Raw genomic sequence first — 23,197 nt, 5'->3', positions numbered from 1 at the left:
CTTCAAAAAACACCTGCTACCTGCTTCTCCCAAAAAAGAGTGGGAAACATGCAAAATCCTAGGGTCACCTACAACCCATGCAAACACAATCCATTTTGTGCCCAAGTATGTGTGATATGGAGAAAGAAGGTAAGAAAACACAGATTTGTGTTTTTACATCATTTCCAAAAATGCTACCGTTACACAGCAGTAGTACTGCTGATTTCAAGGATGAATACACTTAGTTTAAGCAAATTTCATAATAATTTTTTTTCAAAGCAGGAAAATACTGAATAGCCAGCAAAAGGCTGTGCTCTGGCTATACCTATACAGTACAGTAAGTCATAAGCACTTACTATTCATAAAAAAAACAAAGCAGTTCCAGGAAAATATACTGCAAGTAACTGTCACGAAGTGTGCTTTTAGAGAAAGAGCTACAGAGATTGCCAGCTGCTTGCCATCAAGAGCATGCCAAGTCACTCTCTCCTTAATATATTGATGCCATTATCCTTGTTTGCTACAGAAATGGACTTTGAGAAGAGGCTGTTTTTAATTAAGTTGTAAAGTTATTACATCTCACTGGACTGAAAAGATGCTTAAAAATTCATGCCGGCATGTCTAGAAGAGGGTGATCAAGTACTTGTTTTATACAGTTCCTTCTTGATGTTACTTGGAAAGGATGAGATTGGAGATCTCTCCTAGATATTAATGAGGAGCCTCTGTGGCAGAACAATCTCAACATTTGGTCACAGAAGAAGCATTAACTAAGGACAAGCAAGAGTTTCATCTGACTACCACGCAACTGGAGGTTTTATCCTGCCCTACAATATCAGTCTCTATCCAAGCTCCTCAAGTTTCTTTTGTACTTGTCCATGACTGGATTCAGCAGCTTGCACAGACAGAACAAGCTTCTTCAATGCATCGCTCACACATTTTATTTGCATAGTTGGATGTTTGCTAGCCCCACCACTATCTGTTTGGTCACTCCAATGCATCAAAATGACTCACAGGATTAAATCCTGGGCAATAAGCTTCTCTTGAGAAAAGCAGGAACCAGAAAGGGAAAGAAAACAAGACTTTGTAACTAATTGTGCTAGGCCCAAACCATTAACTGAAGGTAGTCATCAAAGATGTGAGGCTGGACCACAGTGGGTCACCTTGTCCAGCCTCTCTACTCTGGTAGTTTCATCCTAGAGCCCTGCTGCACCAGATTGCATACAGACAGCTCTTGAGAATATGTGAGGGAGACTCCGTAACTTCTCTGGACAGCCTGTTCAGCACAGCCACCTGCTCAGTAAAGAAGTTCTTACTTAGGTGGAACTTGCTGTGCATTGATTTCTGGCCATTGCCTCTTGTCCTACTGCTTTGCAACACAACCTGGCTCTGATCTCTTGACACCGTCCTTCAGGTACTCATAGACACTGATGGAGTCCCCCCTCAGATGTCTCTTCTTGAGGCTGAAGAGGCCCAGCTCTCTCAGCCTTTCCCTGTAAGAGAGATGCTCCAGTCCCTAAATCATCTTTGTCATCCTCCACTGTACCCGCTCCAGGACCTTCATGTGTCTCTTGTACTGAGGAGCCCAGCATTCCAGGTGAGGCCTCTCCAGGGCTGAGTAGAGGGGCAGGGTCACCTGCCTCAGCTTGCTGGCACTGCTCTTCATGATGCAGCCCAGAATGTCACCGGCCTTCCTGGCCACCAGGGCACTGCTGCCTCATGGAGCGCTTGTTGTCCACCGGGACCCCCAGCTCCTTCTCCACAGAGCTGCTTCCCAGCAGGTCACCCCCAGGCTGTGCTGGTGCCTGGGGCTGTTCCTCCCCAGCTGCAGGACCCTGCGCTTGCCTTGGCTGAATTTCAGCAGGTTCCTCTGTGCCCATCTCTCCAGGCTGCTGAGGTCCCTCTGAAGGGCTGCACAGCCCTCTGGGCTATCGGCCACTGCTCCCAGCTTTGTGCTGTCAGTGAAATTGCTGAGGAGGCCTCTGCCCTTCATCCAAGTCACTGATGGGTAAATTAAACAAGACTGGGCCCGCTCTTGGTGGGAGACACCAGTAGGGACAGGCCTCCAAATAGAGCCTGTGCCACTGGTTACAATCCTCTGGGATAGCACTGCAATGGCTAGTTGCTAGCAGTCCCACATGAGCAATTTTAGATTGACTTAACTCCTCCAATTTAAGGAAAAAACCATACATTTCAAGAATCTACCATGACTACATAAGACAGCAACCATTATGGGTTTGATTCATGGACAGTCCAAACTGCTACGTGGCAAAAATGGTCATGAGGCAGAATGTCCTAGAAGTGCAAGACTGTCAACACCAAGCTGTATGGAGTGGCTGACACATAGGGATGGTCAGAACACTGTAACAGACTGCCTGCAGAGGTGAGAGATGTCTCATTCCTGAAAATATTCAAGCTCAGATTAGGTGGGACTCAGAGCAAACTGAAGATGCCCCTCCTCCTTTCAGGAGAGTTGGAGTACATGACCAATAAAGGTCCCTTCAAGCCCAAACGGTCCTATGATCCCTATTTTTCAATGCCTTTAGAGGTCACTCACATTACTTCACTCAAAGGACAGCAGGCAGAGAAGAACACTTAAGTATGAAGGTGAAGAACATTAAAAACAACCTGATGTTCAGTCATGTTTTCCAATCCTCTGCACCCCCACAGGTAGTTAGCTGGTCTTCATGACCACTACTATTTACCCCACAGAAGGCATAAGCTGCTGAAACACTGCATTCCTTTCTACCTCCAAGGTCCAAGAGAATTGTTCATATCTGAGGTAAAACAATTTTGAAGCAAAGTGGAGTACACACAGAAAAAGGGCAGTTAGAAATTATTAAAATAAATGAGCCAGAAGCAATACCTTAACTATTTACTATCCTCACCCTCTCTGCTATCACTTCCTTTTCATGGCCTGGAGTTCCTTCCTAATCCTCCTAAAATCACCCAGTATACTGTAACACAGAACAATGGACAGCAAATCAGGTACTGTTGATAAAAACAAGTTGTGATCAATTGGTCGCATATTGCTAATTGGGAAAAATGCATGCCTTTCACAAATTACTGTGCGCAGAAGTATGTGACAGAAACATTATTGCTAAAAGTAGTTTTAGACAAAGGTATTACTATTTTTGTTGCCATACAGAAGTACCTCTTGCACAAAAGCACATATATGTACCTAGTCCTTTGCCTTCTCTCTTGAAGTTACCATTCAACTATATAATGCCACAGTCACTTCCAGAAATCAGGAAGCTCGAAATGCAGAAGCTATGTGGGTAAACAGGGATATTAAAGTCTAACACAACATAAAATGTATCAGACTGATACTGCTCCATGAACAGGCTTACTTCAATCTTTACAGCCATTTTCTATCTCCTGACTCACAAGCCACATCTTCCCATTTTTCATCTCCTTTCAAGCCACATTTTTTCTCCTACTCTATCAAAAGGTGTCCTAACAGGCAAAGAAAGATATTACCTGCACCAAGGCACCCTGATCCACAGGACATCATACAGCCTGTCTCTGAAAAGTCTAAATAAGGCCAAAACTCAGACGTGCTCTCCTAGAGGTGTGCCCAAAACAACCTTTGTCATTGGAACCAATATTCACATTAAAAAAATCCCAAACAAAAACAAACCAAACACCCTCAACAACACTTCCTGAACAAAACCAAAAAAAAACACAAACTCACAAAAAAACTGAAACCAAACAAAAGCCAGAAAACCTCACATCTAAACTGTTATATAAGCAACAACTTTGAGTATCTTCTATTTGACACAGATTGGGCCACTGCTGGGCAGTAGCTTGCTTATTATATCTCACCTCTTATACAGAGTGGCCATCACTTACATCATCATACTAAACATTCCAGTTGTCAAAGGATTGTCATTTGGCCCAGAACTGCCCTTAAGGATTTTCAGAAAAGCCTTCTGACACCTGCTGCTCTCAAGTGGTTCATGCAAAGGTACGTACTTTTAGCTCCCAGAGAACTCTTGAGACTACTTTAAAATCTAAATGTGTGTGCCCTCTAGGCTGATCCCCATTAGGAAAACAAGTTTTGACAAGCCAACAAGTTTAGATAAGCCAACTTGCATAGAGCAAAAGACAACAAAATTATTTTCTCTCAAAGAACAGCATCATACAACTCCTAAGAATTAGTAAAAATTTAGGTCTACAACCATTGATGAGAAAGTTTGTTGAAAAAGTGCTGACTGATGATATGCTCTAAGTGTAAAGTAGACTCATAAGGGCAACATATAGTAGCTAGTAATATTATTTGTCCAATTACTATCCCAAATACCTAAAGACTGAAGAACTGGAAGAGTGTCAAAGCTGCGTTACAACTGTGCATTAAACTGTTAAAACTGTGCAAACCACTGAATTTCACCTAGAAATGCACTTATAAGAACAGCCAGTAGTTGCTCACTCTGCTGATGTTTCTGGCTCAACCACAGCTGAGCTTATTGCTCTTTTTTTTTTTTTAAGACCCAAACTCTGCCATACCTCCGTTCTCTTTCCAGTAAATACATTTTGTTTTATTGGCAAAAGTGGTAGACAGATGAGTCATTTGAGTCAGTAGGAACTTCAGATCATCTCTAGTTTCAACCCCCATCCACAGCAAGATCAGCCATGTGGTGAGATTGCTCAGGCCTTTATATGTATGGGCTGAATACTGTCCAAGAAGGCAAACAACACCACACACACTGCCCAGCCGGTCTTGTGGAAAGAAAAGCTCTCCCTCACACCCTGTCTCTATGGCCCGATTCAGCCCACTGCCCACCAGGGCTCAGGGCTTTCTGTCCCTAGCCTTGCTGGCATCGCTGCCATCTCTGCTGAGTTTTCAAACAACATTTAAAGTTACATTGAGTCAAGCATACCTTAGACAGATCAGAAGGCTCATTAGCTTTATTAATTCATAAATTTGGGTAACAAGCAAAATTTCGGCATCACTCAAACTATTCATATTGCTTTCAGATACAAAAGGTATTTTCATCTCTTTGCTACATCCACAACACTTTTCATGTTTCTTGAAACTGAGGCTCTTATTACCATTTATTAATTGTGCTGTACAATTTCCATATTTCCTTAAGAAGAATTAACTAACTCTTCAGTCCATACACATGAAGCTGCCCACTCAGTATCATGCCGTTCCCGAGTGTACCATTTCACATCCTTTTGTGTAGGTCAATGTGAAATCCTGCTTGCATGTACCGTGTTTGATAGCAGTTTACTCACAGTTATTCTAATTTGGACTGAATGAATACCACATGTCTACAGCTCTTCCTAATACCCTGACAAGCAGAGTTTTTGAGATGTATGCAGACAGAAAACAACACAGCCATCTTAGGTCAAGCAAGTTACGAAAAGATACATAAATTTTAAAAGGGTGAGTCAACGCCATTTATAAAACAGGATGACAGCTACAATTAGATGGTCATTAATTTTCAGTATTTTAATAATTGAGCAAGTAGTACCAGCAGCCACAAAAACTAGGTCTCTGATCTTGGACACTCTTTCAGAACACATAAAGATTACTCAAGACTCATATGCAGAAACCTAAGCTAAACCTGATACTGCACACTATAGTTAAAAAAAAGACCCAAACCAAAAACCTTCTGTAAAAAGTATCAACTCATTTTCTGTTCTCGTCCATTCCTTCAAGCAGGAAACCTGATGCATGCAATCATTCTATGAAATTAACTCCAAAGACAAACAATTTGACTTAGGACTTCTTCAGGAACATTGACATTCCTCATTTCAGAACACATAAAAATGCTCAAAACAAGTAATCCTCACTCCACCTGGTTTCACAACATGCAGCATTTGTGAAGATCAAGGAAACTGCAACCACAAAAGAAAAACAGGTTTATTTTTGCCACAGCAAAAGTCTGCAGTGTCTACTCCTTTTGTAACAGCTAGTTCTACACTTCTAACACTACCAAACTTGCACAGAAAATTGCTGTTGATTCACAGAATGGTCTAGATTGGAAGCAATCTTCATCTAGCTCCAACACCTGTGCCATCAGCAGTGGTATCTTCCACTAGATTAGGTTGCTCAAAGCTTTGAATGTGTCATCTCAGTTATACCATTCAACATAGAAACAGTCACCATCTCAAACACATGAAACTTTCAACACAAAAAAAGAAAACCTACAGTCCCATTATAATTTCAGCACGATGGCTAGTTTTATATTGCTCAGCTGCACTGGTTCAGAGGAACTTCACTACAAGAACCACTTTTCTTATAAAAATAGCCTTTAGCAAAAGACAAGCATGACTCCATTTAATTTTCTTTCAGTTTGCTCAACTGTTACAGAAAAAATTCAGCTACTCAGCTGGTTAATGAGGCTGTAATTCTCATCTTGCCTACCAACAGCTCAACCATGGATACAGTCCAAGGCAAGTGCTATTGCTATGCCAAGTTTCACAGTTTAGCTATCTGAATGCAAAAGCAGCTTCTACAGTCGTCTTCACTTTATGCAGTTCACTTTGTCAGCAGTTTTCCAGCTCCCTTCAGAATGGGTGCTCTGGCCAGATTAGCAATAGCAGTTTTAGGTCAGGACCTCAATTTGGGCTTGTAGCTCAAGGTACAAGCACATAAAAATTAAAAAGTCAAACTCATTAATACACTAATTTCTTTTCTACTTCATGCATGCAGTACAAGCATAGCCTGCTACAAGCAGCATATGGTGTTTTTAGAGTTATGACTTTAGTTTTCCCTCTTTTGGAAACAGAAAGCAGCTTCTAATGCTTATTTGGGTGGAAATGGACTACACCAGGATGTCTGATGAAATTTCCACACGTGTTACTAGAGGCAAAAATAATATCCTTAATTACAATTATAGCAGGTACTAGGATCTTAGGATTTAAATTTAAAATATTTAAAAGCCTTTTTTAAATCAACTGTGATATGTAACCTGTAAGTGCTCACCTCTAGGTATGCTTGCGGGATCAAGACTGGAGATGAACAGCAGATACAGAAAATTTAAATAAATCCCAAGATCTTGCTCTACCTTCAAACTGGGCTGGGTTGATGCATATGAAACTTAATGTTAATGTATAATAAAAACAGAGGCCACAGCATTAATTTTCCAGCATTTCAAGATGACAAACACAATGGATGGCACTGAAACAAAGACTCCATTGCAAAAATAAAACAGAAACAAAGTTCATATGCTACCATTGCTGCAATATATTGCCCATTTCAGTGCAATGGCTACATATGCATATGCTCAAAGGAACTTCAGAAATCAAAATACCCCATTAACAGCCTTCTCCTCTGCCAAGACAGATGGCCACAATACCGACTCTTCTGCATCCATCTTCCTTTCTCTATTAAAGAGAAACACTCTTTACTAGACCAGAGATGTAAGGGACCACCTTCTCCTCCTACTCCTCACCACTTTGCACACACTTCCCAAAGGTCACCTGGAACAGTGGTACAAGGAACCTTAACTACTTCTGTAGGTAAACAAGTACATCTTCACCCCACTTGTTCCATGAACTATCAAGAACTATCTCACCATTCAGTACATCTTTCTCCAAAGATGTGGCTCAAGTCCAGGCACAGCTGTTCCTGCAGCATGTAAGTGATAAGACCATAACTTCCACAATGCATTCAGAAAATAAGTTAATCTCAACTAAGATTTGGAGAAGTTCTCCACCTTGGTACTGAAACTAAAAATCACATGCCACAAACACAAAACTAGAAGCAGCAAGCTTATAAGGCCAAGTTTGAAGAGTGCCCTTTTTCTGCTGTCTATATATTTAATTAATAAATTTTGATATCCACCACACCAAGTCTAACTCAGGGAACCATTTCTTTAAGGTGTTTTAGAGTTATATTATTAACATCAGGTACTACCATAACATACATCATTAGACCATTTTATTTACATTAAGGTATTTTAACAGCAAGTTTTCCATAACATTACACAGAAACAGGCTCTTGGATACCACGGCAAACTGTCCAAATCCCAGTATATTGAGAGACAAGTCTAAGCACAAGACTCTCAGAAGCAGATTTATCCCTAAAGAAACTCAGGTACCATGAACGTGAATATTTGGACTGTATCTACTACTCATTTAGGAACTAGAGACAAAGCCAGCTCAAGAAGTCCATTTCAAATGTTTATTCCCCATGACAGCCAGGTACAGCCTGAATAACTGCAAAACCCACTCAAATCTCTACCTCATCATGCCAATGCAGCTAGATGGAAATGGCAGAATATCTAAACTATCTTCTGACCTGACTCCTCTACCTCCTTCCAAGTAATATTGCATAAATTTTCATCAATATAAGCAACAGGCAATTAAAAAAAACAACACAGAAAAGGTGACTTCAATCACTCCTTCTGGTAAGCAATTCTACTTCTGAAAAAATATGTAATAACAGTATTGCAAAACACAATCAGCAGGGACACTTCTGGTAGAGAAGTTCTATTTACATTACCTTTCCCATTCCATGTCTGAATCTCCTTCTCTCAACCCTTATAAGAAAAAGTGACTAAGGCATTTGCCTCTAAATACTTACTTGAATTTTCAAGAGAAATTCTGTTCACCCATTCTGTAAAACAAATCCTACTAACTTCTTTTCTGACATCAAGATTTAAGGCACAGAAGAACATCAGTACTCCAGCAATCACTCAATGGCAGTTTCATTCCATAAAAACACATAAAGCGTATTCAGCTAAATCAGAGTAAGGACTTAGCTAAATAAACTCATCCAAAGCATGAAAACAAATGCAGCCAGCAGACTTACAGAACGGCTGCTCAACACATCACAGCGAATATAACAGGATACCCTGAGCACTCCTTCCTACCTCTGTGGAGACTGTCTCACAAGGTATTTGAATGCTAAAGTGTTCCCTCTTTTGCCAGTACTTAGGTAGTAAGTACTCATAAGACTGCATATGCACAATTTACAGTATGTTATGGCAATTCAGTTACCTTCCATTGTATAATGCTTTCCTTCTATCTCTATTCCACACTCACCTGAAGAAGTAGAGTCTTACATCCTTAACACAATCCTTGTTTTATTACCTCAGTATTTTCTAGCTTCTGCATCATTTGGGCAGCCACAGTGGCTTTATGTGGATATACCTGTTCCTTTGCTAACTGCAGCAAATCAAGACGCTCATTCTTGCAACATCTTACAGCTTCCTCTACACTAAGAATCTCTGCAGTTTCTGATCAGCAGCTGGACTATTTGAGCCATCAGCAGTATCACAACTGTGTGAGGGAATGAACAATTGGTATCACCAATGTTTTATGTGAATTTCAAGACAGCCTAAAATTATTCTTATTCTGATCCTTGGCTGGCACGCTCACACATTTAAACACCTAACTCTCATCCCCACTTTCATCAAGAAACCACAGCTTTTTTTCAAACCTTCATCACGTTGGGACTTACTATGACTACCAAAACAAATTAAAACCCCTGTTGCTTAAGTACAGGAGTACCACAAGGCTCAGAAAAAACAGAAAACAGTGCGACGTTAGTTTGATCTCCATCTGGAAAACTTCAAAATTTGTTCCTAAAATTCACAATTTTCAAACACATGTACGTAAGATCTTCCCATTACAATTTTCCACATTATGTAATTACTGCTCTTAAAACTTCACATATTTTGCCAGCCAAGTCAAATTTAGACTGTGAGCTACTTCAAAAATTTAACACTGCATTAGAATTTTTAACTCAATTTCTGAGAAAGCATACTTCAGACTTCTGCCATGAGCTGTTTTCTCTTTTGCCTAATTTTAAAGCTGAAAACCTGCAGTCCATTTAAAACACTAACTACTAAAGCCAAGTGTTTCACTGAGGTCATCTTTCCAAGATCTACTTATTGCAGAGCTGTAGGTCAGAAAGTCTGTGTGAAACACATGCTCTTCTTCCAAATACACTGAAGACCAACTAGCAATTAGGTCTCTTATCACAGATTTTGCTAGATTTAGCATTGCATTTAGCTGTTCTATAAGCATTAGATGCAAGGAGACCCTACAAACCAAAAACAATTCTTACTGAGCACAAGCAGCTTGCTCAGAATTGTCTGAGCTTCAGTGGGAATCATTCAAAAAGCCTACTTGTGTTTTTCAGCCACCAGAGACTCGCAGTATGACTCTCAGAATTTCAATATGGATTAGGCAACAAAACATCTTGCTCTGACCCACCAGCTGTAGTAGCTAAAACTTACAAATTGTCTTATGCCAGCTTCTGCACAACTAATCCTTCTGAGTGCACCAAATTAGGTAGATTTTATACAGCCAAGATCAAAAAAACATGTAGCAGCTTCCCTCAGAAATGGAACTACAGATGTCAAAACACAAAAACACCATCAGCTAATCCTGCTGGACAGTGTCATGATTTTTCAATTGATTTGGGGGCTGTCAGAAAAAGAAATCTGTGCGCTAAAGCAACATTCTCATACTTCTCAAATGTTAGCAACAGCTGGTAACACTGACTGTCCTCTGAAGGCACTAGCATCTATCAGAGATGCATTTCAGCAAAAGTGAAGATGGCATTAAAGCAATATTGAAATGCATATTCATCACAAATTGAGCCTATCCATTAGCACACAATCGGCTCTATTGCTATGAAGAACATCACTGGCCACAAATATAATCAAAAGCCATTACGTTGTAAGACAAAGAGTTTTACCTTTTATAGGTAAAACCATTTCTGCATTGCTATTACAAGACATGGGCTTGTGCTTGCATCCTTGTACTATTTTTAACTGCTAACTCTACATATGCAGGAGCATTGACTTATTTTACGAAGCACAAGAAAGCTGAACTATACCTTAGGCTTTTAGAACAGGACATCTATTTCCTACCTAGTCCCCAACTAAAACATGCTTAGCTCTGTCTCTCAAAAATTCTATCTATCTTGGAATTATAAGGACTTTCATAGAATTCAGCTTGAGCCTTCACTGTAGGTTGAATACTGTCATCTAGAAACCTGGAACATACTCTGTAAGGTTTTTTGTCTTGTCTTTATTTTTTTTTTTTTTTTTTTACCTAGATCACCTAGCTCAGTCTTAACTATGCTAGTTCACAATTTTTGGAAATGCAGTAGGTAAATCTTTCCCTCCCATTTAAAAAAGAGCAATTAAAAGGAATGCAGGAAAAAGAATAAAAATCAATGTCACATTAATATGATACAGTTGCAATAAATTTACTTGCAGGAATAATACACTACCATGATTACCTAATAAAAGCAAAATATTTATGTAAATGGAAGCATATTTAAAACATACCCACTGCAAAGACTAAATAAATTAAAAATCTCTACTGCACATGGAAAAGATCAACCACTACACCACAATAAAACCACATAAAATAAAGACACCTATTGCTGAAGCAGAAATAGCAATGTGAGGACAACCAGAAGACATCTGGAAGGAGCATTAAAGATGTGTTTCGTCAGATTTGAATACATCTGATAAAATTCCTTAGCAGTTTCAATGTCATTAGTATGTGTCTGTAGTTACAAATCCTCAATAATATATCACAGTAAAAACTTCAAATATCTACATTTCTCTCCAGTTAAGTAATATTCCATTGTACACCATGCATATAGAATTGCCAATTTTATATTTGCAAACAAAATTATTTATGCATAATTGGCAGAAACGAAGTTCAAAGTCCACTGCTAGAACTATCACCGCTAATATAACATTTCTGAAAGGTCAGGGAAAAGAGATGAAAAAACCTGAATGTAACTTCAGGATTCAGAATTCATGGAACTGAAAAAGGAAAACAAAAGCTAAAACTAATACCACTGTGCTTCCTCAACCACATAGTGGAACACCTCCTATGCCCCCCCAGTTTAATATAAAATTTTCCGTCAAAATAAAAACTAAGTCAAATGGCAAGGAGTTTTTCAGCGCAAAATATCGAGAATCCATTACTTTTCAAGAAAATACACACATGCTTGAAATACTTAATTCATTAGGTTCTACAACTTCATCCAGTATCACTTGTAAGAACACAAGACACTGACGTCCTAAGTACTAGTAAACTTCATCAACCAAGGCTGTCTTCAAAACTTAAAATATATGGCAACACCTTTTAGTCTCAGAGACTTCAAATGAATAAACTATCATCAAAGACTATTTTATAAACACAAATTTTCTTGTGTGTTTTGCATGGTTTCTGAAATTTTTTTCGGTAACTATCAAGCTTTCCAGTTCTAACAAGTAAAACCTGAATTTAAACGGATGCTACCGAGCGGGTAACGAGCTTAAAAAGGGACTGAGATGCCTGACTGCCCAAGAGTTCACACCATCAGTGTCAAGCAGTTAAAGCAAAATCAACTCACTCTCCACGCACTCAAGGCAAAAATGGTAATTTTTTTTCCCGGGGCAGGGCAACCTGAAAAGGCAGGCAATACACCGAACCTGGTCATGCTCCCTGCAAAAAGCAGAGATGACGGGGTGACGACCCCTCCGCCTGACCAAGCTCGGACGCGCCGCGCCAGTGCGACCCTTGACTCCTCAGCGCGACGTGAACGCCAAAATAAAACGAAGCAGTTGCGCCGCGCACCCTCACCCCATCCCCACGGCCGGCTCCCCTCTCCAGCGCGGGAACTCGCCAGCCCAGCAGGGCCCGCCCTCCAGCCCGGGGCGCGGAAGGCCGGCACCAGGCAGCACCGGCTGCTCCGCCGCGCCTTTTCCATCGCAGGGATTGCTGCCGCCGGCCACACAGCCCCCACCGGCCCCGCCCGCGGGCGCGGCTCGGTCCCCCACGCCCCGCAGGTGCGGCGGGCAGCCCTGCGGCCCCTCCGCGGCCAGGCACAGCCCCGCGCCCTCCACCCGCGGCCCTCTGCCACCCCGCAGGGCGCGCTCAGGAGGCGGCAGATGCACTACGGCGAACATAATGGACATAAGCGCTCCGGTTAGAGAAAAGTCAGACGCGAACAAGGCGGAAAAGAGGGTGCAGCTTGAGGGGAGAATGAGAGCGACGCTCGAGTAGTAGGGCCACGCTAGAGAAAGGTGGGATGAAAGTCATTCAGGGATGCTGCTGATTAAACAAAGGGTTTACTGAACAATGTTATGTCCGGGGAACAAGTGTTTAAGCACCTAATTATAACTACACAAAAAAAAAAAAAAAAAAAAAAAAAGGAGGGGGCGGAAAGAAAGGAAATAGGGAAATAGTCAGAAAAGCCCGAAGGTTAAAGCAAAAAGCGATTAAACTCATCTAGTACGGGACAGGGGAAAGGGGATGAAGTAACCGTTCGCAGAAAAAAAAAAAACCTGCTGTCCACAACTGTCAAGAAGCCCCTCTTAACCTAACACCACCAGTATCTAGGAGTTTGGAGCCCAGCCCGCAACAAGCCGGTACTGGCGGAAAGCCACCAGTCACTTACAGTAGCAGGGGACGGTGAATGTCTCCGCACACGCCTTGATTTACCTTTACCCTTTGCTGGGGGGTACCCTGGCCATGCGCCGGCGGCCCGCAGCCCAGGCCGCCCCGCCTTCCCGCCGTGCTCCCCGCGCAGGCTACAGCCCCGCTCCGGCTCCAGCTCTCCTCCACTCCTCCTCCGCGGCGAACCCAGCGTCCCGGCGCGCCTCTGCGAAGACCGCATGGCTCCCCGTAAGCCCCGTCTCCGTTCCCAGCCCCTCGACCCGCCCTTCTTTCAGCAGCCCGGGACCGACAGTCCGTCTGCTCGCTGTCCTGCAGGAGCGGCGAGTTTCGAGGAGCCTGGTTACCGCTGCTGCGGTACCAGGCTGGAAGCAGAGTGGGGGAAAGGTGTCTGCTACCCGAGGGAGCGGCGCAGCGCCCCGCCTCACCTGATAGCTCTGGCACTCCCGCCACCCCACTGTCCCGCACTCGCCCGGCCGCCAACAGCGAAGACCAGCTCGCTGACGGGCAGATAAAGGCCCCCACAGCCCGCCCCCGCGGCCACCGCCTGAGTGACGCTGCCGGCGGCCACTCAAGAAGCCCGCGCCCACGGGGCCGCGCCCCCGGGCAATGCGGGGGCTTGGCGGAGCCAAGGCCGGGCGGGCCCTACACCGCTAGTGCTGCCGGGCGCCTTGGGGCGGCCGGGAGAGCAGCGGAGTCTGCTAATCAGGATGGGGCGGGAGCTTGCCTTCCCCGTCCCCAGCAGGGTCAGAGGCAAGATACCCACAGTGCTTGCCCATCTCTCTAAGGCCCCCCGTCTTTCCCTAAAAAGTGTCGAGCCCCAGAGGCTCCACGCTGCCTCTCTCTCTGGAAACGGCTCGGTGGGGCGAACGAGCCCCCAAGCCGCCCGCCCGAAGGGGCGCAGCGGCAGCGAGCGCTCCGTGACCTGCGACGGGCATTAGCCTCTCTGACAGCGCCGTCCCGTTTCGTACATCGCTCGGCTGCGAGTGGACCCCTCCTCGCCCCCGCAAGGTTCGGCTGCCGAGCACCGCGGCTGCGCTCCTGCGGGCGGCTCGTTCCGCGCGGGTAGCGCTCCAGCGTCAGTGCTGGCGAGGGGAGGTCCCGTCCCGGCGGGAGTGCATGTCCCCCGCCCTCCCAGCGCTCCAAAGAGTAGTCAAAATACACCGCCTCACCGCCGGTTCTTGAAAACGACTTGAGGTGTAACTATTCATTTGCCTCGCTCATACAGATATCACATTAGTTATTTTCATACGTGAAAGAGATGGGTACGGTGTAGCGTGCTGGCAGCAGCATAAATTAAACAACAATGGCAGTGCTCGCGGCCGGTCTTTGCCGGTAGCACAAGCTGCAGCGCCAGCGTTTACCATCGCCGCCTTCTCCTCCTTCCCAGACCCTCCCACCGCCGCAGGGACGAAGGGCGAGAGGACGGGAGACGCGCCTGATAACGGGACGCCCCGTCCGTCCCTTTGCCCGGAGCTTCGCTGGGATCCCTGCCGCGGCTGCCGGGCGCAAACTTTCCTCGCGCACACCGGCGACCGCTGTCCGCGTCCCCGCCGCCCCGCTAGGACCACGGACAGAGATCGGGGCCGCCCCGCCCACGCTGCCCATGCACCGCCGCGCAGTGCCCCGACGCCCGGAACAAAGGGACGCGTCCCCTCCCGCGGCGGGTTATTCATTCCCACGAAAAGACACGGACCCGCCCTACCCGACAGCAATAGACTTCTCTCCGGGAAAGCCCAGCGGCTCTCCTCAGCCCGCCGCCCGCCCTCCGCTCCCGCTGACAATGCTGCCGACCGCGTCTTTGTGCGCCGTGGCACGCAGTCGCCTCCCAGCCCCGCAGGAAGCAAAAAAACCGCCGTGCGGCTAATGCAGTTAGGCGCGGAGAGCCTTATCCCGGCTAATCTGAAAATGCGAGTTTATCTCCTCAAAGTGATACCGTCCCCCTCGACCAGCGCGGTGCGGGTCCGTCCCCTCGGATACTCCCCGCAAGGAGACGTATCCGGAGCTGGACGGGCGCGGTCACGCCGGGAACTTTGCGGCTGGGCCAGCCCAGGTAGGGATGCGCATGCCATCCTGCGTGGGCGCGGTGCGGTCCCCCAGTTTCAGCGGCTGCCCTCCCCACGCTGCAAACACTTTCAGCAACTCAGCTCCGCGGGCATGCTGCCATAGCCACGAACAGCCTCACTCAGCGCCGTCGGCACGAACCGTGTCAATACGGAGCAAACACAGCAGCTGATCAGCATAATTCTACAAGGCATGCACCTCTGGAGTGGGTCGCGTGGACGCTATCGGACACGTACAATAACAGAAAGAACCAAGCCATAACTTACCTTCCAGTCCTCGGATTAAAAAAAAAAAAAAAAAAAAAAAAAAAAAAAAAAAAGTAACGGTGCAGTTCTCCCGATCAGGAGTAAGAGGCAGATGGATACTTCTCTCAAGTCAACAGACAAGAGCTAAATTGCTGACAGTTATAAAAGGAAGCAAATAAAAACCAAAACAAGACCAAAAAAAATCCTTTCCCTCCCCCACCCCCAACACTCCAACACTAAGGGGGAAAAATCAAAAATTAAAAAAATTAGAAAATTAAAAAATGAAAATGGGAGAACTCAAAAGTGGGAGAGTGACAGGACGACCCTCCTTTCGCAACCCAATGGAACAAAACGAGGGGATGGAGAAATGAAGGAACAAAGAAAAGAAGGATGGAAGGGCGATTTTAAAGACGCTCTCTCTCTCTCTCTCTCTCTCCCTCCCTTCCTCCCTGCTGGTCACTTCCTAGCGGCTCGCCACCCGAGCCAACTGCAGCATCGCTGAGTGCGCGGGGGGTGGGGGGAGGGGGGGAACGACGCCGTGCGGTGCCGCGCCGTGCCTCGCAGGGAGGCGGACCGCTCCGCAGATTTATAGCAGCCCCGCCGCCCGGCTCCTGCCCGCCGCCGCGCCGGGCTGCGTGCGTCTGCGCGCCGCGCCCGGCAGCGCGGCCGCGGGGACGCGGCGGGGGGCGTGTGTCCGTCCAGAGGCGGCCGCGTCCCGTCCCGCGTCCGTCCGTCCGCGCCCGCCCCCCCGCCAGGCAGCCGCCCCACGCCTACCCCGGCGCCACGCGCGGCAGCGTCCCCGCACCCCGGCGCAACGCAGGCTGCTGGCGGCGCCGCGCGCCCACATTGGCCCGGCCGCCGCCCACTCGCCCCGCCCCGGGCGAGGCGGCGGCCGCCCATTGGCCGCGCGGGCCGCCACTCCGGCAGGGCGCATGGCGCCGCGCTTCAGCGTCCGCTGCGCCGCGCGGGGCCGCCTCCGCGCGCGCGGGCGGGCCCGGGGCCGGGCGGCCCCGACACGGCCCCGGCACGGCCCCGACGCGGCCCCGACGGGCCCTGGCGAGGCGCTGCGACCGCCCCGCGCCGCTCCCAGCGCGGCCCGCGAGGCGCCGGGCGCTGCTCCGGTGGCGCGGCCGTTGCTGCTGCTCCGTCAGCCACGTGGGTGCGGGGCGGTGCATCACGGCACGCCCGGAGCGGCCGGCGCGCAGTGCCACCATTACTTAGCAAGAGGTGCCGCCGGGAAGGCGGTGTCTTTTCTGTTGTTGTTGTTGGTTGGTTTTGTGTTACTTGTCCGCTTGTTTTTGTTTGGCTTTTTTGGTTTTGTTAGGTTTTTTTTTTTTTTCCTTATGTCCCCACTCCACCCAGTTCTGGCAGTATGTGTGCCAAGTTTGTTATTACCAGGCCAGGGACTGCTCTAGTCTTTCTGGGAGTGGTTACATTAATGGGTGTTAAGTAATAATATATTAATAATACTTCTAACAAACATTCTGGAAGGAAGGAAGGAAGGAAGGAAGGAAGGAAGGAAGGAAGGAAGGAAGGCGCGAGCTTTTATTCATGATGTAGTCAATTCTGTCTTGCAGTGCAAATATGTTTGTGAAGAAAAGAGGTGGTGTACAGAAGAAGCAATCCTGCATGGTATTCTGAAGGGTGCCTTTTACTCTTCATACTGTTTGACCTTCACTGCACTTGATCATTTCTTTTCAGAATCAGAAGTGCTTTCTAAACATGGCTTTTCTACTGTAACACAAGTGTGTGTCATGTATTTTCAATAGCAAAGCACTTACACCCTGCAGAAAGCAAATGCTTATTTAGACTATTCTGGCATTTGCGTGTAGCAAGGCACAAAAATAGAGGCATGTGATTTCAAATAGAGATTTCAAATGGAGCATTTCAATGAGAGTGTCCCTGCGTGTTTATAAATGATATACAATGAATTGCGTATTCTCTGTTTCTTATGATCTCCCTATCCTACTACTATGACAACAACTGAGAGTTATACAGGGACTGATTTTACATTTTACATAATTGGTTCTATGCTTAATGAAGCCAGTGTTTTTCTAGAACACACAATCTGATAATTAACAATGTATCACCAACTTTTTAAATCAGCAGCATTCCAAAAAGGTGAATAACTCCCTGGTGGAACAAGTAGCAAACTATTTGCTCTCAGGACTGAATAAGGAGTGGGGTGGGGGCGCCTGCTTTCTCAAAGCTGTTTATACAAAGGTGCTACATGAAGTGATGTCTGTTCACACCCAGTTTGTGGATGTATATATAAATTATTCCCTTGCAGTAAGAAAAGTTCAGAAAAGTCTGCACTTTCTCAGCTTATGTCTGAGGCTCAGACTTGTCTAATTATGGCAAATTTTACCCTTTGAAACAGCCAAACTGCTTCTGAAAGTCTCCTAATGATATCAAAATTAAGCTGCTCCGGTTCTTTATTCTATAGAATCATTTATCAGCAAGTCTTATATATATTTTTACATATATATATTTCTAAAATAAAGTGCTGTAAGTACTGTTCTTTCTATCAAGTAGAAAACATCTATAAATACTGTGCACAATGTTTCTGTCTTCAGAATTACTAGATTTAGTTATTTATTACTTTTTTGCTTCATCTGTTTAAGCAAAAATAGTATTCCTTAAGAGAACATAGTTAATGTATAAAAAGAGAGAAAGGAAGAAAATTTTAAAAAATTATTTAGATGATTTCTTAAGCAGTCTGATGCATTCACTCAATACCTCCAAACATGTCAGGCCCTTCCCTCCCCCGCCCCCCACCCCGACGCCAATTTTAGAACAGTATAATACATATCTGGTTTTAGAACTAAAGAAACTCTGTTTAAAGTGGATGCCAAAATGTAAAATGTATGCTGTTAGAAACCAGAAGAGTGTCTTCCTGAACTTTTAGGAAATTAAAGGACTCCGCTCTCAGCAGCTTCCTTGTCAGGTCTGATATTCAGAACTCCTGGTTTCATCTTCTCCCCCCAACACTCTCCACCCAAAAGGAACAACCCTCCAGCTACAATTAGCGTCTGGCTTTTCGAGACAAAACCCAAACTTCATACATTTTCTTTCGAGGCTTAGTATCTCTACCAGTAATGTACTCACATCTGTCATGTTTGTCAATACACAGTGCTAAAGGGAAATTAGGCAGAAAATAGCTGTTTTAGCAAATTGCCTTGTCATTGGCCTTTCTCATCTCTGATGTGTATTCAGAGGGCCTTGGTTCCAGCAATGTCAGAAGGAAAGCTAAATTTTCCATTCTCTCTGGAAAAACACTTTCCTGTGAAGTTCCCCTTCACTTAAGTAATATGTCTGAAAAGAAGTCTTTATGATTAGAAGTAGCTGGCTGTCTGGACACAGCCTTTAGCTACAACGTGTATGGATTATTAAATAGGCGTTGGACATGGAAGGAAAGAAGTAGGAGGAGAGAAGAGCTGATTGTTCAGGCATGCTGAACTCTGTTGAATCCTCTGGCTGGAAATAAGTGGTCAGGGAATGTCAGTAAAAGCAGCAAATTGCGCTGGAAGAAAAATGTTTACCGGCTAGCACAGAGGGGGATTTTAATTTTTTTTTTTTTTTTTTTTTTTTTTTTTAATGAAAGTGAAAACAATCAGAAAATAAGCAAGCGAAGCAGCGGCTGCTGCGCACGGGGCGGCTGGCAGGGCAGCGAACGGCGCGGCCCCGCCTCAGCACCACGGACAGCGGCGGCCGCCCCGGGAAGAGGAACGGGCCCTCCCTGTCCTGGGAAAGCGCCTCGGTCCGTACGGGATATCAGTACATGTGCGCTTGGCACTCCCTCTCCAGCACTTCGGACTAGTGGCTCTTGACTCGTGGTGTTCGGGTGCCGTCATGTGAATGGGTGGGTGTGTTGTGCCTGTGTGTTACTGAACCCCGGGGACTCTGCGGGTTCTTTTCCTAGGGGGAACCTGTGTTTGTTCCCATTCCTTTCACAAACAAACGGTGACATGCATGAGGGTCTCAGACCAAGTCTTGACACACACACTTCCCGGGACAAAACATGCATGGCCTTCAGTATGGGTGTGCGATTGTTCTACCTACTCCTTCTCTGAGCCTCTCTTCGGTCATCAGATACAGACATTGTGCTAAACTACAGCAATATGAATGATGCAACTGAGGCTACTATATAATTTTCTATTCTATTACACAGCAATGTCTGAATTGTAATAAAAACTATTGTGAAAAAGTGGTTAGCATTTAGGAGGGGAAAGCAAAGGGGGATGTTTCACTTTTTTTTTTTTTTTTTTCAATTGAGACTAAAAAGGTATCTCTACAAAAGGTAACCACAACTCCTCAGATTTTCTACAGACAACTGTGGAACCTTTGTCTGGAAAAAAAAGTAATACCTGAAAGAAGTTGTCGGTTTATCTAAACTATTATATATTTACTTGTTTCCTACTGCGACCAGGAAAAGGCAGATTGCTGCTGCACCACAGCTGAGATAATTTCTTTTATTGAGGATTTGTATTTCCAGCAGTGTGAAATGCACATCTAATTGTAAAATAAGACTGTGTCACCTGCCAGTCAGTTGCTGCCATCAACCTCTTTTGTGCTTGGATCAAATTACTGCACAACAGAGAAAGTGACAGCATCAGGGCACAGTGACAAAGCTGTAGTTTGCACGGAAAGAAGACCGAGGCCCAGAGAGACACTGCAGCTACAGAAACAGCTGTCTTATCAGCACACTGCAGAGATAGAGATGGCTCAAGAGGTCCTCAACAGATAATGACTTGAATAGCTTTGCAATGCGCCAAACTTCATGCTTGATAAGACAAGCCCAGTGTAAAGAGCAGCAGAGATCGAGCTCTATTCTATTTTATCTGTGCTGTAAATTAAGAAATTGAAATTCAGGTGGCACAGCAGCCAGCATGTTGCTGATAATCCAGTCGAGTAAACTGTCATCAGGATCTATTCAGCAAAGAGAATTAGGTTTCTCGTACTTGATGCTGCTTTAATAAAAACACCCTAAAAAGTCCCCATCCCAAATTGCTGTCCCAGCAGTACCTGAACTGGGGTGGGGGCTCCTTGTCTGTTCCACTGTTGTGACATATCTTTGAGTCCCAGAGCAAACCATCCATTTGGCTGTCAAGTTCTTTACAAAGGACAAAACACTTTCACTTTGAAACTGCAGCAGCTTATTTTCAATTCCCCATTTCCTCTGCGGGAGAAGGAACTGCACTGTGATTTTTAATACACAACAGTCAAGCTCACATGAAAGCACACAAGCTCAATTCTCTAGCAGACAATACAAACATGTGTTTATGAGCACAGCTAAAAAAAATTAATTGCTGCTGTGAAAAGAATCTGTAATGACCTTTGGAACTACTCACTTGAAAAACTATGAGCCATAGTACACACACTAATATATTCTATAGGAGAAAAATAATCTTGTTTCAAACTGTGTTTTTAGCTTCATTAAAATATTATCAGATTAAAATATTATAGCTCCACCTTTTTCCAACAGAAATACTTAACTTTAGGCTGAGTTCAGTTTACCTTTGATCTGTGTTTTTTTGAAAAAAACTTCGTAGAAAATGCAATTAGAAGGCATGTAACTGGAACATAAGGTCACAGAGCATTATTTTCCAAAGAAGGGTTTGCTACATGCACCTAATTCCTTGTGATTGTTTCTTGAAGAGCCAGAGTAACTGTATAGGCTTGTAGACCATTAGGTTACCTAATTTTAGCCACTAAGGCTACCTTTCCATCTTCTTCAAATAAGAAATTAAAACAAGATTAACCAGTCCTTAATGAAACAGAAGGTACTTAAGCCACGAGAAACCCAAACCTGAACAGAAACCTAAAGATTTACCACTCAGATTTGTTAAATGGAGGGCACAGCGGAGAGACTACTTCTATCCTCTGATAATCTAACCACATGTATTTGGCCTTAGCCTGTCACTTAAACATATCTGATAGCATGAGCTATCAGTTACAAGGACCCTAGAAGATGAGTCATTTATTTCATATATTAAAAGAGTAAGCTTTCTCAGAGCCAAGAGAAAAGGCAGAATCAGGGGAGAAGAGACGCATCTTTGGCACATGCACTTTGTTAGATACAGCTTTTTGCTGGTCCCTAAGATCTGGTGGCTTTACTAATGATGTGAGTAATGAGATGTGAGAAAGCGTTTGATGTGAGAAAGCATAAGGCACATGTGGATAAGGTCAAACCTGTTCAGCAACTTAGGTCCACTGTGCAGTTTCAGCACAGGCAAATTACTGCCAAGTGGCTGTCCCTGAATCAAAAACACACTTAGCTTTTGAGATGCACTTCAGAGTTCACAAGAAGGCAGGTTGGTTTGATAAAATTCACAAACCAGAGAACTCATCTATAACAATTTGCCCTTGTGCCTTCTGATTTGTGGGGAATACATAAACAGAGTCTGAAGTAATTGATACCCTTGCCAGCAAAACACTGTGTAAATGTGAGGAGAAATAACCTTGTGTCAAAGAGACAATGAAAAGCAAGAATACAATCAATATTTTTAATGCTGCATTTTATCCCAAAATAACAAGTTCTTTTTAAGTTGTCCAGTGAATCATCCCAAATACTGTCAATTCAGTTAGATTAGACTTCCACCATAACAATAAGTTTCTCCAAGAAAAAGATATATGTTTATAAAGTAATTGTAATGAGCATATTCTCTCATGGTATTAAAGCTACAGGAATATTGACTTAAAAGATGGATTTTACTTTTTTTCAAGAGCCTGTGTCTGTTTTCATTTGTTGAGGGGGAAAGCACGTATTACTCAAAGATAGCTTTTTTAGTATGCCAGCATACTTCCTGCTGACAGCACAGTGAAGCAATATAGTGGAAGTTTCTGCCATTATATACTGAAAAAGTCCTTGTAAATTCCAAAGTGTTTGTATAATATGTGATTAGATCATTTTCAAATAATCAGATCACAGAGGTAATAGATGGAATTTTTTTGACCTTGTAAGGCAAGTACTTAAATATATTCCATGTAATTTTAAGTATCAACTTCAATTTTTTGTTTTATTCAATTAAATGAATGTGACTCCAGCTAGCAATAATGATTCAGTAAAGGTACACACTGTGTTCTGTGCTAACATATAAGGGCAGGATTTCAGAAAGTGTGTGAAACTAGCTTATCTCCCTCCTTCTCCAAATAAAGTTCATCTTTTTATAACACACACCTGCTATGATTGCTCAGATGTGGGGAGTGAACAACTGTCAGCATGCACTTGAGAAGGGAATATTAAAAATACTTTTTTCATAGCAATATGTTAAAGGCAGTTATCTCTTTTTTATGTGTACTCCATGCTTGCCACGTAACTTTACACAGTTTTTCATACTTTCCTTTATATGTTACATGCTAAATTTTTTAATAAAGTGGCTTAATATTCAAAAGATGTGGAATTTGCCAATTATTTCTTGCAATTACTTGATACAAAAACCAAATCACATTTTCAGAAAGGACTTCCTCTATGTTACTTATATCATCAATATCTTCCTTTGAACTATCAAGCTTATAAATATCTAAATAACTACTTTTTTTTCTTTTTT

The 23,197-nt window shown here is 44.2% G+C and overlaps 1 protein-coding gene across 13 annotated transcripts in view; it reads right to left on the bottom strand.

Moving 5' to 3' along the window:
• ELAVL2 (ELAV like RNA binding protein 2) overlaps window positions 1-23,197 on the bottom strand; it is a 114,072-nt gene that overhangs the window by 76,500 nt on the left and 14,375 nt on the right. For 2 of the 13 annotated variants that reach the window (XM_064736830.1, XM_064736835.1), the window contains exon 1: window positions 16,422-16,479. The exons of 2 other annotated variants lie outside the window; for them this stretch is intronic. The gene's annotated coding sequence lies outside the window, so the exon portion shown is untranslated. Of the gene's footprint in view, window positions 1-13,386; window positions 13,501-13,766; window positions 13,886-15,034; window positions 15,107-15,668; window positions 15,678-16,421; window positions 16,480-23,197 lie in introns of those variants that run through there. 9 more of the 13 variants (XM_064736841.1, XM_064736844.1, XM_064736845.1 and 6 more) reach the window with 9 other exon arrangements.

The sequence above is a fragment of the Zonotrichia leucophrys genome, chromosome Z (genome assembly GCF_028769735.1).
Source record: "Zonotrichia leucophrys gambelii isolate GWCS_2022_RI chromosome Z, RI_Zleu_2.0, whole genome shotgun sequence".
Classification (NCBI taxonomy): domain Eukaryota; kingdom Metazoa; phylum Chordata; class Aves; order Passeriformes; family Passerellidae; genus Zonotrichia; species Zonotrichia leucophrys.
The sequence above is the reverse complement of the archived record's forward strand: the minus strand, read 5'-3'. Positions and strand labels throughout refer to the sequence as shown.